Source organism: Cupressus sempervirens, chromosome 7, assembly GCF_028749045.1.
Source record: "Cupressus sempervirens isolate cs-2001-9-10 chromosome 7, ASM2874904v1, whole genome shotgun sequence".
NCBI classification, from domain to species: domain Eukaryota; kingdom Viridiplantae; phylum Streptophyta; class Pinopsida; order Cupressales; family Cupressaceae; genus Cupressus; species Cupressus sempervirens.
In genome coordinates, this window is record NC_143124.1 from 275,161,007 (window position 1) to 275,175,719 (window position 14,713).

Genomic DNA, 14,713 nt, shown 5'->3' on the forward strand with positions numbered 1-14,713 from the left:
ATCAAATAATTATGTCAGAGTTATATGAACCATCCACAGCTCAAATTTTTTAATGCATAGGAAACCTTAACTTAGGAAACAAGTCAGCGAGTTGACTGCTCTAATGTTTTGATAGATGAGCTATTTCTGCTCAATAAATTATCATTAAGTTCAGAACTATTTCTCTTCGAAGGCTTGTTATTTTGTATGGACAGAATATAATTTCTTCTTCCTTTGTAATGTTCGAAGTAGATACTAAATTTTGAAATTTGATTAATTCTTCACCTTTTGTATTGTTCCTGTATCATTTCAATTAAAAAAGGCTGCGAGCAGCTAGGGTCCTCGTCGTTTGAAAAACATGGGCTTCTGTAGTCTTGTATGTATTGATTTGTCGTAAGTAAACTATGTGCCAACCCTCCTTCCTTCCACCAAAGCAATAGTGGTATGGAGCAAACCGAAATGCATGGATTAATTGGAATTACAATTAATGACATTCCTTATGTAACTATAATAAAGAAGGGGAGCGAGTAGAATTGGAACTAGCGATTGGATGCAGCTATCTTTCTTATAAATTGTACTATTGATTAAATTTCGAAAAAAACAAAAATATAATGAAATTTTTAGCATATGATCTTTATGATCTGTATATTTTGTGATCGAAAACAATAAAGTTTTTGAAAAAATTTCAGTATATTTTTGTGAATCTGAAAAAAATCATGTTTTAACTTTTTTTTATTATTGGTATATTTTGTCTGAAGATTAGCCAGTGCCCTAACGATTACTGAATAAACAAACTCCCTTCAGTTGATCTTGCTGAACCTATAAAGAAGGTGGGGCTTTGATGTTGTTGATAGTGGGTAACATTTTTTATATATACCCCTTCCTCAATACTTGATCTAAAATCTTGGTTGCCTCTTCCAAATTGCCCTTCACGCAAATCTTCATCACCCACATTCTGCACGCAACAGAATTCAAGTTGTGGCCTTGAATTCTTGGAGTAGATGAATACTACCCTTCTCACAAAGAAAGCACAATACATTATCACAGAGCCTTTTGTTCAGAACTTGTGCAGGCTGCCCTGTATTGCTATCTTTTATGTCCATGCCACAAAATCCACCCTCTTTAATACAAATATCTTTTTGATAAGTAATCAGTCTAAGACCTCCTCAATGCCAGGCTCACAATTTATGGATATTATACAAATATTAACATTGTATTGAACATACATATAATGAAGATGGAAGAGGTTTAAGGGTCTTTCTCTTCCTACTTGTATCCTTCACAACCGATTTCAATGATATTTTCTGCACAACAGAACCATCCAAAAGAGAGTCCAATTACCATGCAAAGATCAAGGAAGAGAAAAAATGATTATCTTCATTCTTACCGGGAAATGGAGAATTACAAGATTTTTATGGTTTACAAGAATTAGAATAACGACAGTTGAAGAAGTGAAGAGAGGCGGGACATGCAAGACAGAGTTGTCCGTGTATTTTTGCAACGTTTTAGGACATCAACCACGCATCTGTAGGATAATTTTTCTGAGATAATTTTATTGTTAATAAAAAATAGCAATCACTGATCGATTAAAGAAAAATAAATATATTAAATTAATTTATATATTAAAATTGTTACAAATTATTGTTTAAAAACTAAAAACTTTTTAATTATACTAAATGTCCTATTTTGTAGAGTATTTTGTAGTTTACAATCTTATTTTTCATCTCAAATTACAATCTTATTTAAACATTTCAATTTTTAGATTGTTTAATAGTGAAAATTGATTATTTTAGAGAGGGAAAAAAATTAGAGATTGGACATATTCAATTTACATTAGTAATTAGTAACATACCTATTTTTAGAGGAACATAGACATAACAAGTCAAAGAAATCATATTTATTTATTATTTCATCTATATAAAGTCTTAAGAAGATTTTTTTTAAAAATAAAATTGAATTGATTTTGTAATAGATCTTTTATTTTATGGAACCTCCAACTCTTTTAAAATAAATCTTAAAGTCCCTTGAAGATATTCCAATAATATTGGGCCTATTATGCATCTTATATGCCTTTTTCTTAAAGTGTGATGAAATTATCTTTTTATTATATTTGTTTTATAATTTTACAAGTATTTGGCTATAAAGCAAATAATTAATAGTCTTAATAATTTCAATAATGATCTTAATGATTTCAATGGATTTGATACTAGTTTTCAATTATATTTTTTCATTAAAAATTAAGATCTTTACAAAAGAAAAGCTTAAATAATCAATAATTAGTAATTATAATTATAATTCTAACAATTTGTTTAGCAAACATAAAACATTTAAATAAACATTTACATGTATTATTTTTTTAGTTGAAAACTAGTATAGATATCTTAAATAAAATTATATAAAGAAATATCGAGAAATGCCAATTATAAAATAATTTAGATTTAATTTACTACTCTCAAAAAAATTATAGTTGTTTTTGAGTATTGAATTGATTTTTTAATTTATTTTTTAAATTTTGATTATGTATATGTTCGAAACTTATAATTTTAACAAATGTTAAATTATTTTTAAAAGTATATTATGTTTATAATAAATATTGAAATTCTGACATGTAGATGGTTGTTAAATTTAAGCTAAAAGGATAATTGTTTAACATTAACACACTCATGATCGCACTCCATCATTTCTTCCATTGTAGAATGCTTCTCGACATTAAAAATATCGTGAAATTTAAATATTGAGACTAGTTTTGTATGTTATTATGTTTTCTTTCACTCTCTTTTGTCAACAAGATTGTTCATTAATAAAAAATATAGAGACCATTGAATCAAATATATTGAGAATAACTTTACTTAGCACTATATATTTTCTTTCTCCCTTTTTAGGTTAACCATAAGTGAAACTAATCCGTCATCTATCTAGGTGATGGAAATAATAGAACCATTGTTAAATTGCTCATATTTTCACAATGGCGTCAACCTTATCAAGACTTGTCGACAAATTACAAAGATATTCTAGATGAGTTATCTCTATTTCATTCTTGTTATCTAACGTAGGACTGCTCTAGAGTGTTTTTAGAGATAGAACTAAATGTTCATTAGTCAAGTAGTTATGCATTGAAATGTAAGGATCTTAATAACCTCGCAATGAGAAACACAAGTTTGGCTAGTTCATCTTTGTTGCCCATCACAAGGTTTGATTGTTTTATTATGATGTCCTTCAATTATTGGAGTTAGTTGTAAAATTGAGACTCTTTGTGATTGATAGACTTGGTCATTCCTTCTAGAAATGATTAAAAAAGGCTTGAACTATGCTTTTCTATAACAAATTTTCAAAAAATATATTATTATTAATAAATTACTAAATGAGTTGTAATAATTTTATTTATTTTTCATCTTTTTCTCTTTATATATTTAAGAAATAATTTGAATTCCAAAACTCTTTTATTCCATAGTTTTAAATATGTTGCCTATAATATATTTGAAGTTTTATATATTAATGTGCAACCTCTTTAGCCCCTAGTTTAATGTTGATTTATACAACTACCTTGGAGTTGTTGAATTTGACACATACTTGAAACTTCTTAGGATTAAGATGAAAATGACATTGGAAAAACTAATGATGATAGGATTGTGGTTCTCTCATCCAGGTCTTTTTACAAGACTCAAAAAAAGTCAAGTTCTTTAGCTTCTAAACTTTGAAGTGCCTATGCATTGTCTACCTAGTATATTGAACACATGTTCTTCTTTATTGTCATATTTTATTGCTATTATTGATTCAGGTTCTAACAATAGAAAGCACTACTAGTCAAATGATGTCATCAATGAATTCAAGCACTAGCAATTCATTAAGTTGACCATTGACTTGGTAGATGAGCTATTTGTGCTAAATAACTTATAATAAAGTTCTTAACTTGTGTTTTCCTAACTAGTACAATCACAACCCTAGCCCAATGATATAGAATGAGAGGGAGATGGCATGTATGCATCCCTTAGGTAGAACCCCATAGAGTGACTGCTTCAGCATTTTTTTGTCCTACATGATATCCATATGACTTTTTTGTTTGACAATTCACATAACGTACATTGTTGATTCAAGGATGTAGTCATTTTTATGGACCATTTATTGTAAATATATCTCTAATGTACTTTCGATATAGATATATTTGATGATTCGTAGGGATCATGTTTGTGTCGATATATATGTTTATGCTTTAATGTTGTGCATGTATGCATATCTATGTAGTTATGCACTAACATGCTTGTGATGTAGGATGTGATAATGTGTTAATTATATGATGTGATGTTTATGAGATATGCATGTTATTATAATTTGAATGCATTTATGATTATGATGTTCTTCTAACATGTATGATGCATGACGATGTTTTTATGATATGTACTAACAATATGATGATGCGAGACAAGATGGTGTATTGCTTATGTCTAAATGATAGGCATGTGTGTATAATGGTTTCAAAAATGTATATGATGATTTAAATGTTATGTATCTAAAACCTATATACCAAAAATAGGGTATACTTCTCTAAGACATTCTGTCCAAAGGGTCCAACGGATTAGGAACCTTGAATGGTGACTTAGAGCTTCCTATCTATGACGTGCAAGAGCTATGAGATGGTGGCTCTCAAATGAACCTAGATTAAGCAAACCCTTGCAAGGTGCACCATAGAATGGAAGATTCAAAGAGTACAGACATGAATGTCAATATCTAAGAATCAATGAAGTGCAATGCAAATGAAACCTATTCTAAATGAAATGCAAGAGCTAAAAAAGAGAGTTACAAGATCCTCCTAGTTAAGCTATGTGATCTAAGCTAAAGCATAAGGTAAACTAAGCTAACAAGTATGTCGTAATGCAAGTAGGATGAAGACTAGCCAAGAATGCAAGAATGCTTCAAGTGGTCCAAAATCACCAAGAAAACCTACAACATAATGTAAGCATAAAGTAGAGTGATATGAGAGAGTGAGGAGAGAGCCTCCTTTTAAAGAGAAATGAACTATAGAGATTAACAAGCAAAATCAAGGGTGGATAAAATGAGCCTTGAGTGATCCATGGACATAAGGACCTCACCTAAGAAAGGTCAATGGTGGTGTTTAAGAGGCAAAAATATTGTGGAGGAGAATAAATATTTCACCCACCTTGGATAGATAGCTCCTCATGTGAGACAAAAATACATTTTCTTTTATTTTTAAAATAGGAATAACGTTTTTTCATCTGCACACTTAGGATAAGAGGGATATTGGGAACTTTATTTAATTAAAATGAAGCAAGTTCTTTCAATTATATAAGAGACATAGGATAATGTGGTCAAACCATAGGTTATAATCGAATAAATAGCAAAGTGGTGATTTGATCAAGAATAAGCAATGGAAAAATTAACCAAAAATGATAGAAGGGGGATCATAGTCTAGATGGCTATTTTAGGGTGATTGCATTTTCTCATCTTTGACTAATGTGTGATTGATACGTGAACACATTAAGTCAAAGAATGAAGAAGCCAAGCTAATAGAGAAATATCACTTCAAAGAATAAAGCACAAAGAGATAGTTGATCCTAAATGCACAACCAATAAGCACCAAGATTAAACATTAGGAGAGATAGATCCAAAGACAATGGAAAGGTCAAGCGTATGCCCTAGAGAGATAGAAAGATCAAAAGAAAATAGATAGATCAAGTATATGCTCCTAATAAATAGGTAGATATGCTCCTGAGAAATAGGTACATCAAGAACAAATGGAAAGGTGAAACATATGCTTCTACAAAACAGATATGGCAAAATCAATTTACAAGGATGGAAAAGAAATGACAAAGTATTCATGCCCCCTGAGGATGGAAATTTAAATGAGATAGATATGATCAAATTGAGATAAGATATAGTCCATAATGAAAGATAAGTGATTAAGACCAAAAAGTGACCACCAAGTAGTGATGATAAGCCCTAGTTTGACAAAGTTTGACCAAGAAAGGTAAAGTGTCAAAAGTAGGTCAAAAGAAATGAATGAGAAGAGCGAAAGAGAGTAGAAATTATAATTGCCTCAGAAAGATTTGAAGATTAAACCTCAAAAAGGTTAGCCAATTGAATAAAAGAAGGAAAAAAATTAAAATAAAATTTTGACCAATAAGATGAACCTAGATTTTAATTTTGATCCCAAAAATAGATCCAGGACATTGAAATTAGTTAAGGGTGCAATTTTTGCACAAATCCAAGAAGTTCAAATTGTAGGTCAAAAATTGGTCAAAAGGGTATATAAGGGGCACAAGGGATCATTTTCAAATCATTTTTCTTATTTTATTTTTTGGAGCTTTAGAGCATATATATATATATATATATATATATATATATATAGAGAGAGAGAGAGAGAGAGAGAGAGAGCAAAGGAGGATTTTCATTGAGAGGCATCGATTTGAGTTCACCCAATTGCACAACTAGCCCTGATAGTATGGTCCATTGATAAGTATCAAACATTTGAGCTTTATTTTGAATCTTTTTGAGCATTTTAGCATGTTTTTGTTGTGTTTTTTGTACTTTAATTGAAAGTTTTGTGTATAGTGCAAAATCTCGTACAATAATCCTGGTATCCAAAAAGTATCGCCCCACTACGTTATGCATTATCATATCAAACCCACCCATCAATCATGCAATCATGAATGAATTATCATCCCACTAGTGTAGAAGAAAGTATTGTATGATACTAGTTTATCAAAAACTAAAACATACTTAGGAATTTTGTCATTTTTTGATTTGAGGACTTAGTTGGTTGCTCGTGTAGCTGAGTAGTGAATTTTTTAGTTTCATTTTGATTCTCATCCAACAAGTATTATACATTTATGTGTTTTCATGATGAAGGAGGTGTTTTCACCTCTTGTGATTAGGGTGCCTAATGTTTTGGAGTTGAACCTTGTACTTTAGCTAGATGATGTAGAGAAAAATATGCTCAAAGCCATGGGATTTGGAGATTAGGTCAAATGGCCTATAGAAACAATGACTATATATTGCTATTTAGATGACTTCTTTATAATTTATTGTGATTACCCCACATCTAGAAAAATCATGGGCTCCTGATAGTGCTAGCAGGCAGGTGGCATAGAAAGCATAGCATCTTTCACCTACCTACTAGTGAGGCTACCATCACATTGGAGGATGTGGTTAGGATCATGTGGATTCCATGCACTGGGGAGCCTGTGAGTATCAATTTATCATTTGAGTTGTCATGTATACTTAGCTTCATGTTTATTATTTCTAATGTGAAAATGTTGTGTTGCAAGTATACTTTGATCAGTCCCCAAAGGAGGGTAGAGTAGCTCTATAGTAGATGCTTGAGGATGACACCATTTTGGACAGATACATCATATGGGAGCAAATGATAAAGTGCTATGGCAGTCAGTACTCAGTGACATGCATAGTGTGCTCCTTGATCATTCATGCCCTCATCACAAAAAAAAGCCATAAGATCTTCCCATGTGGTTGGAGAAGATAAGTGATACATCTAGTCAGGTGGCCATGATGCATGGCTTGGGGACTTGCCATCCAGAAGACATATATCACAAGCTCCATGATATTGTTTATAGGAGGGCAAAGAGTTGGGCGTGTGGGGCCATCCTAGTATAGATATGGGCATATGACCACATGGTTGTGGTGTGTCCCAGGGTACAACCATGAGAGAGGGATAGGCCTTATATCTACACATATTATAGCTTCATAGCTTAGCCATGTAGTGGGGACATTGTGTATTACAGACATGTTTTTGATGATCTAGTCTCATTTGAGTGGAGGCCATATGCAGTGTTTGAGGGATGAGAGGAGACACATGAGGAGCTAGGATACATGTTTCACAATAGGCCACTATTGGGCAAGCATTCGAGGATAGTGGAGTGATTTTCCATCAGTCAAGTATGGTGGCAATTCGGGGAAAGGAAGATAGTGTTCGTGTAAATAAATATTCACTATTTACACTTTACTTAAGTTTACTTAGGTCAATACATTATTTTATTATTTATTAGGTTGACACTTAGGAGTTTGCATACTTTTTATGATTTGTCATGTTGACAACACATAATTAAGCAACTCTAATTAAGCACATGGTGTCTAGAATATTATTTTTTGTGCTACACCTTTGTAGGCTTATCCTCTCATCATCGCACTTACTCCTATGCTTATGGAGGATAACCCACACCTAGTGGACATGTGCCTGGTTACAAGACTTATCATGTTGTTGACTCTTAGATATTCTAGAAGCATTCCAGAGGCCTTTATATATAGGCACTTCTAGTGTACTTGTACATTGAATTGAATATTATATTGTTATTCTGATCATACTCTGGTCTATTCTGTGCTTGTGCTTGAGTTCCTTGATCTTGGGTGAATTTTTTCCTAAGGAAAATTCTTACATGGTATCAGAGCAAAGGGAGCTTCTCTTCACATAGTCATTGGAGACCTTGTTGCTTCATCTCTCGAAGGGACCCAATTTGGATCCAAAGCATTTGCAATCATTGGGAGCATCTAGAGCCAAAGCAGACCTCACCATTACATCCAGAGCATCAATTCAATTAAATTTGACTATAAATATGTCTAGCCTAAGCTATAGTCGAATTTGAGGCAAAAAAAATTTGCAAACTGACACTCGAAGGCCCAATTAGTAGATTTGGTATGGTCATTATCGATCTATTCATTTAAGTTTCAAATCTGTCATTATTAATTTCTTTGCCATTTTCAGGGTATTTTTTCAAAAAGCAATTGGCCTATTCGGCTTGCAGAGAATTTTTTTTTGTAGGAATTGGGTAGTGAAACCTCGACCACCACAAAGAATATTCTCATAATATTCTTCATAAATTGGGCAAGTTCCTCACACCTATCGGTAGACTCAAATATTTCTGCCAACTACAACAACTACACATCGCAAATCCAGCAGCCGACCCATTTCAAAACTCGACAAGCACACATCTGGTGGGTTGTTCTTCAATCAAAGCTTCTACAGGTTTTCCTCTTTAAACCCAGTGAAAGCTTTTCCCATAGCAAATGTGGGAGATAAAACCCACACTATCGGCAGGGAACCTCACTGCCGACTAAAGAAATTCAGTGGTGTGTTTTCAAAATTCTAGCACAATCGTAGTTGCTAGCTCAACCCCCACATGGAGCCACAACACTATCTGAATAGTTATGTAAGCAACACATCAGCTACCCCTATGACACGTCACCAAACTTTGAATTGCCATGTGGTGATACCAAAAGATGTAGCATCCACTTGACCGACCACGTGGCAACCACAAAGCCCTCCACGCGGACAAGCCAATAGACAACCACATTCGTAGTCCCCATCAAATAGTGATGTCATCACTACATCACCCACCCTGTTAGCAACACGTGGACCTATACACGTCAAAAATTCTATACGACTGTCACGTTTCAATTTTGTACTACCACATCAGCTAAGGGACGATTTGTTGCTGACATCATCAAAATGCTATCTTAAAATTGATGACCATATGACCGTCATCCAGACGCAAATTTGAACTACTATGATGATTGTTTGGACATCAAATTTAACCTCATGTTTTCCTCTCTAGACTCCTTTCCAGATGTAGTTTTGATTTGATAGTCTGAATTTGGGAGGCCATATCTTAGTCATCCGTACTCCAAATCAAATGCAATTTTAAAAAATTTTGGGCAAAATTTTTTGAACTTTTTAGTGGTACATTTTTTTGGGGTTTGTGCATAGATTTGTCAAAAATAATATTTTTTGGTGACTGTACTTGTCTAATCTCGCATTTTGCAACTTCAAACACTCTCTGTGCGGGCTCATCTAGACTCCAAAATAGGTTCCATGTTTTTTGAAAGTGCATATTTTTTGTCTACTTTCCAAATTTGTAGTCAAATTATAGGCTTGTGTGGACAAAAACACCACTTTCAAAAATAGGTCATATTTTGCATTGTATTGCTTCAAAATTGTTGTATTTCTAAGCTACATTGTAAAGTTCTAGATTTAAACTCCAAGAGGATTTTGTAAAAGAAAAATTAGAAGCCCACTTTGTCCATTTTGACAAGTGGCCTATTGTAAACGGGCTACATATAAAGTGCCAAAATCTTTCATTTAGGGGGGATTTTTTGATTGAGTGAAAAGGGGGGGCTGTATTGTGTTTTTGTGTCTCCTTGATATTGTGCTCTTGCATTATGGGTTCTTTTTCAAAGTTAACTCCACATAATTATGCTACTTGGAAATAAAACATCAAGGAACCATTAGTTGAAAAAAGTTTACTACATTATGTAACTGGTGCAACAAAGAAACCTCGTGTTGATGCTAATGAGGCTCGAAAAGAAGACTGGGAATCCAAACAAGAAATGGCCTTAGGAACCTTGCTCAAGAATATCTCAAATCCTATCAAATATAATGTTAGGAAGCTTACCCGTCCAATAGAGCTCTGGGCTAAACTTGAAGCATTGTATGGGACCGTAGATGAAGATATGGCTTGCACCATTGAGGACAAACTTCTCAAGTTGGATCCTAAGAATTTCAACACCATCAAAGATTATCTTACCCAAGTAGATATGTATAGGGCACAACTTAAGGATTGTGGTGAACCCATCAAGGATGGAAAGATGATCAAACGTATAATGACTCATCTTCCACCTGAATATGCTCCTTTTGTTTCCAGTTATAATACTCACAAATTAACAATAGGTAGTGCCTACACTAAGCCTTTATTTGAGAAATTTTCAGAAATGTTGATCTTAGAACATGACAATTTAGTGAGTATGGGAATTCTCTAGTCCTCCAAGACAAAAGCCTTGGTAGCTAATGAAGGGAATTCAAGTGGTAAAAAATCCAACAAGAAGCAGAAGCAGTGGAAGGATAAGCCACAAGATGACACACAACAATTCTTCTCTAAACAAAAATCTTCCTCGCATCAATCTTCTTCCACTCAACAATCTTCCTCACAACAAGGCAAGTCTTTTTCCAAAAATAATCAAAAGGGGAACAACTCCAACAAAAGGGAGAATAAAACTTGTGCCTATTGTAAGAAGAATGGTCATGATGAACATGAGTGTAAGGATAAGCAGATTGATGAATTGGTAAACCTAATGAGGAAACATAAAATTGATGTACCAAATGCCTATAAGGATTAGGGATCTTCAACCACTTCAATAGGTAAGGGACAAGCTTTGGTTGCAAGTACAAACAATGCTTAGGAATGGGTTCTTGATTCAGGAGCTACAGATCATATGGGTGCTTCAAAGGAACATTTTTCCTCTTTGAAACCATCAAATGTACCTTACATATATGTGGTCAATGACACTCAAGTGGAAGTTGAAGGGAAAGGGAATGTTGAGTTAGACAATGGCATCTTCAAGGATGTTCTTCATGTTCCTAACCTTGGCACCAACCTTCTTTATATATACCAAATAACTCACCACGGATGTGGCAACAAAGTGGAGTTCCTTTCTGATACAGTTGTGGTGAAAAATCTCAAAGATGATTCTATAGTGGTGGTTAGAAAGGCTAATCATGAGACAAGACTTTACTCTTTTTCTCATTTTGTGCCTAAGTCCACTTCCCTTGCCTTGTTGACTCATTCCAATTCACAAAGTAAACTATGGCATGAGAGATTTGGACATATCAATTATCGCTACCTTCAACAACTTTGCAGCAAGGATATGGTCATTGGTCTACCTCAAGTCAAGTATTTAGAGGGTGTATGTCTAGGTTGTGAAGCAGGCAAGCATCCCAAAGAGAAATATGACAAGGGGAAGTCTTGGAAGGCTATTGTTGTTCTTGAATTGGTTCGTAGTGATGTATCTAGCCCATTTCCAGTACCATCCTTTGGTAAGGCTCGCTATGTTCTCACCTTTATTAATGAATTTTCACACTAAAATTGGTTCTTCTTTCTTGCTCATAAGAGTGAAGTATTTGATAAGTTTATCACCTTCAAAGCTCAAGCTGAGAAGCAATCAGGGAAAGCCATGAAGATTCTACGAATAGATAATGGCAGGGAATATGTCAATTCCAAGCTTATAGACTTTTGCACTCATGAGGGTATTGATCTTCAACATTCGATTGCCTACATGCCATAGTAGAATGGTGTTGCTAAAAGAAAGAATAGAACCCTTAAGGAGACGATCACTTGTATGCTTCAACATAAGTCTCTAGATCAAGTGTTTTGGGTAGAAGCCATGTGTTGTGCCAATTACATCCAAAATAGAATTCCTCATAAGGCCTTAGATGGAATTACACCTTTTGAGGCTTGGTGTGGTAGAAAACAAGCACTTTAAAGTTTTTGGTTGTCTAGCATGGGCAAGGATACCTCCACAAAAGTGAAAGGCATTAGAACCTCAAAGAAAACCTTGTATATTTGTTGGATATCCTGACCATCTTAAGGCATAGAAACTCATGAATCTAGAGACAGATGAATTTTTTTTTGAGAGGTGTGTTCACTTTGAAGAAACTTGTCCAAGTTTGGCTTCTTCAACTCCTCCTTCTTCCTCTTTCATGGAAAGTGATCATAGTAACAATAGTGACTCAAAAGATGAGATTCCTTCAACTTTGACTCACAGGACACCACCTTCGCAGGGTCCACAAATAGTTGAGGACATTCCTTCTTCTTCCACTAAACCTCGTTGGGCACAACAAACCCTTGATTCAATAGGTTCATTGGTGGGGAATCCTTTAGATACTTGGAGGACAAGGTCACAGCACAAATCATTTCCACATGCTTATATTTCCATTTTTTCAAATCCATAGTCATTTAAGGAAGCATCAGGGATTCTAGAATGGGACAAGGCTATGGAGGAAGAATATAACTCTTTGATGAAAAATAACACTTGGGACTTAGTTCCCCTTCCTAAGGGAAGAAAGTTGGTTTACTGTAAGTGGATCTATCAAACCAAATTTGTAGCGGATGGAAGTGTGGATAAGAATAAGGCTAGCCAAAGGTTTCTCACAGGTTCCAGGTATTGACTATACAGAGGCTTTTGCACCAGTCACCAAAATAAACTCTATTCACTTGGCACTAGCTATTGATGCAGCTCATGGTTGGGTTGTGCATCAGATGGATGTAAAGAGTGCCTTTTTTAATGGTAGGAGATTTATATGGAGCAGCCACAGGGGTTCATATAGGATTCTACTATGGTTTGCAGATTGAAGAAGTATATCTATGTTCTTAAGCTAGTTCCTCAAGCTTGGTGTACCAAGACGGATGCCTTCTTACTCTCAGCTAGATTCACTAGGTGTCATTTTGATTTGAATGTCTAAATTCTTCAGAGGGATGACTCACACTTGATACTTGTACTTTATGTAGATGACTTGATCATTACAAGGAGTACTTCATCCATCATTGCTAGTGTCAAGACCTCTTTGCAGGGGAGATTTCCTATGACAAACTTGGGTTTACTACATTATTTACTTGGTATTGAGATCACACAGTCTTTAGTTGGGATCACACTTTTTCAACCTAAGTATGCTCTTGACTTTCTTTCTTGATTTCACATGAGTGACTGCAAGCCTACTCCTACTCCCTTTCTTTCAAGTGTCAAATTAGAGGCCAAGTGTACCACTCCACTTGTTGATGCTACATTGTATAGATAGTTAGTTGGGAGTCTTATCTACTTGACACATACATTCTCTAATATAGCTTTTGTAATTGGCATGGTTTCTCGCTTCATACAAGAGCCACATGAGCTTCATTGGAAGGCTGTCAAGTGTGTCTTGCACTACATATAGGGTACACATACACATGGGATACACTATGTAGCAAGTACAAGACTTCATCCAGTTGGATACATAGACTCAAACTATGTAGGGGACCTTGATTCTCGCAAGTCTACTTCAGGTTATATGTTTCACCTTGGTTCTGGCCCTATTTGTTGGCACAGTAAGAAGCAAAATAACATTGCTCTTTCTTCAACTAAGGCTGAGTATCGAGGAGCTGTCAATGCAGCTATAGAGGCTCTTTGGTTACAACACATCTTGAAGGAGTTTGGATTTGATATACCTGAACCTATAATCATACATTATGATAATCAGAGTGCTATTGAGATCTCTAAACATTTAGTTCAACATTAACGGACTAAACATATTGAGGTTCCTATGCACTACATCAGAGAGCTAATACATGAGCAAATCATTGCATTACAGTATTGTCCTACAGTAGAGAAGGTCATAGATATCTTCACCAAACCCTTTAGTGAGGTGAAATTGTTAGAATTCTTTAGAATAACTGAGAGGGGGGGTGAATCAGTTATTCAAGGTCCAAATGCCCTATTAATACCTTTTTACTTTTTATGAATCCATATCCTTTTCATCTGATCAAACTTAAATCAATCATATAAGCACGTTACAGTAAATCAAGATGCAAAGATAAAACACTCAAGATCAACACATGACACAATGATTTACATGGAAACCTAATTTGGGAAAAACCACTAGTAACATGCTACTTGATTCTCACTCTTCTGAAGTGATGCCCTGTTAAAAGCCTGCCCTGTTAAAGGCTTACAACACACTATTAAATGTGACCTTATTAGAGGATTTCACCAAACTGTTAGGAATGGGCCTGATTAAAGGTCTTTAGAACATTCACTTGGAATGTCACCCTGTTAAAGGATTTTTCTAATGGCTGTTAAACCCCTAAGTCCATAGGATTTAGACTTATAGTTACAATTGCTAGAAAGTAAAAATAATGGTCTTTTGATCTGATATAACTTACAACATGCTTTGCAGATTTCA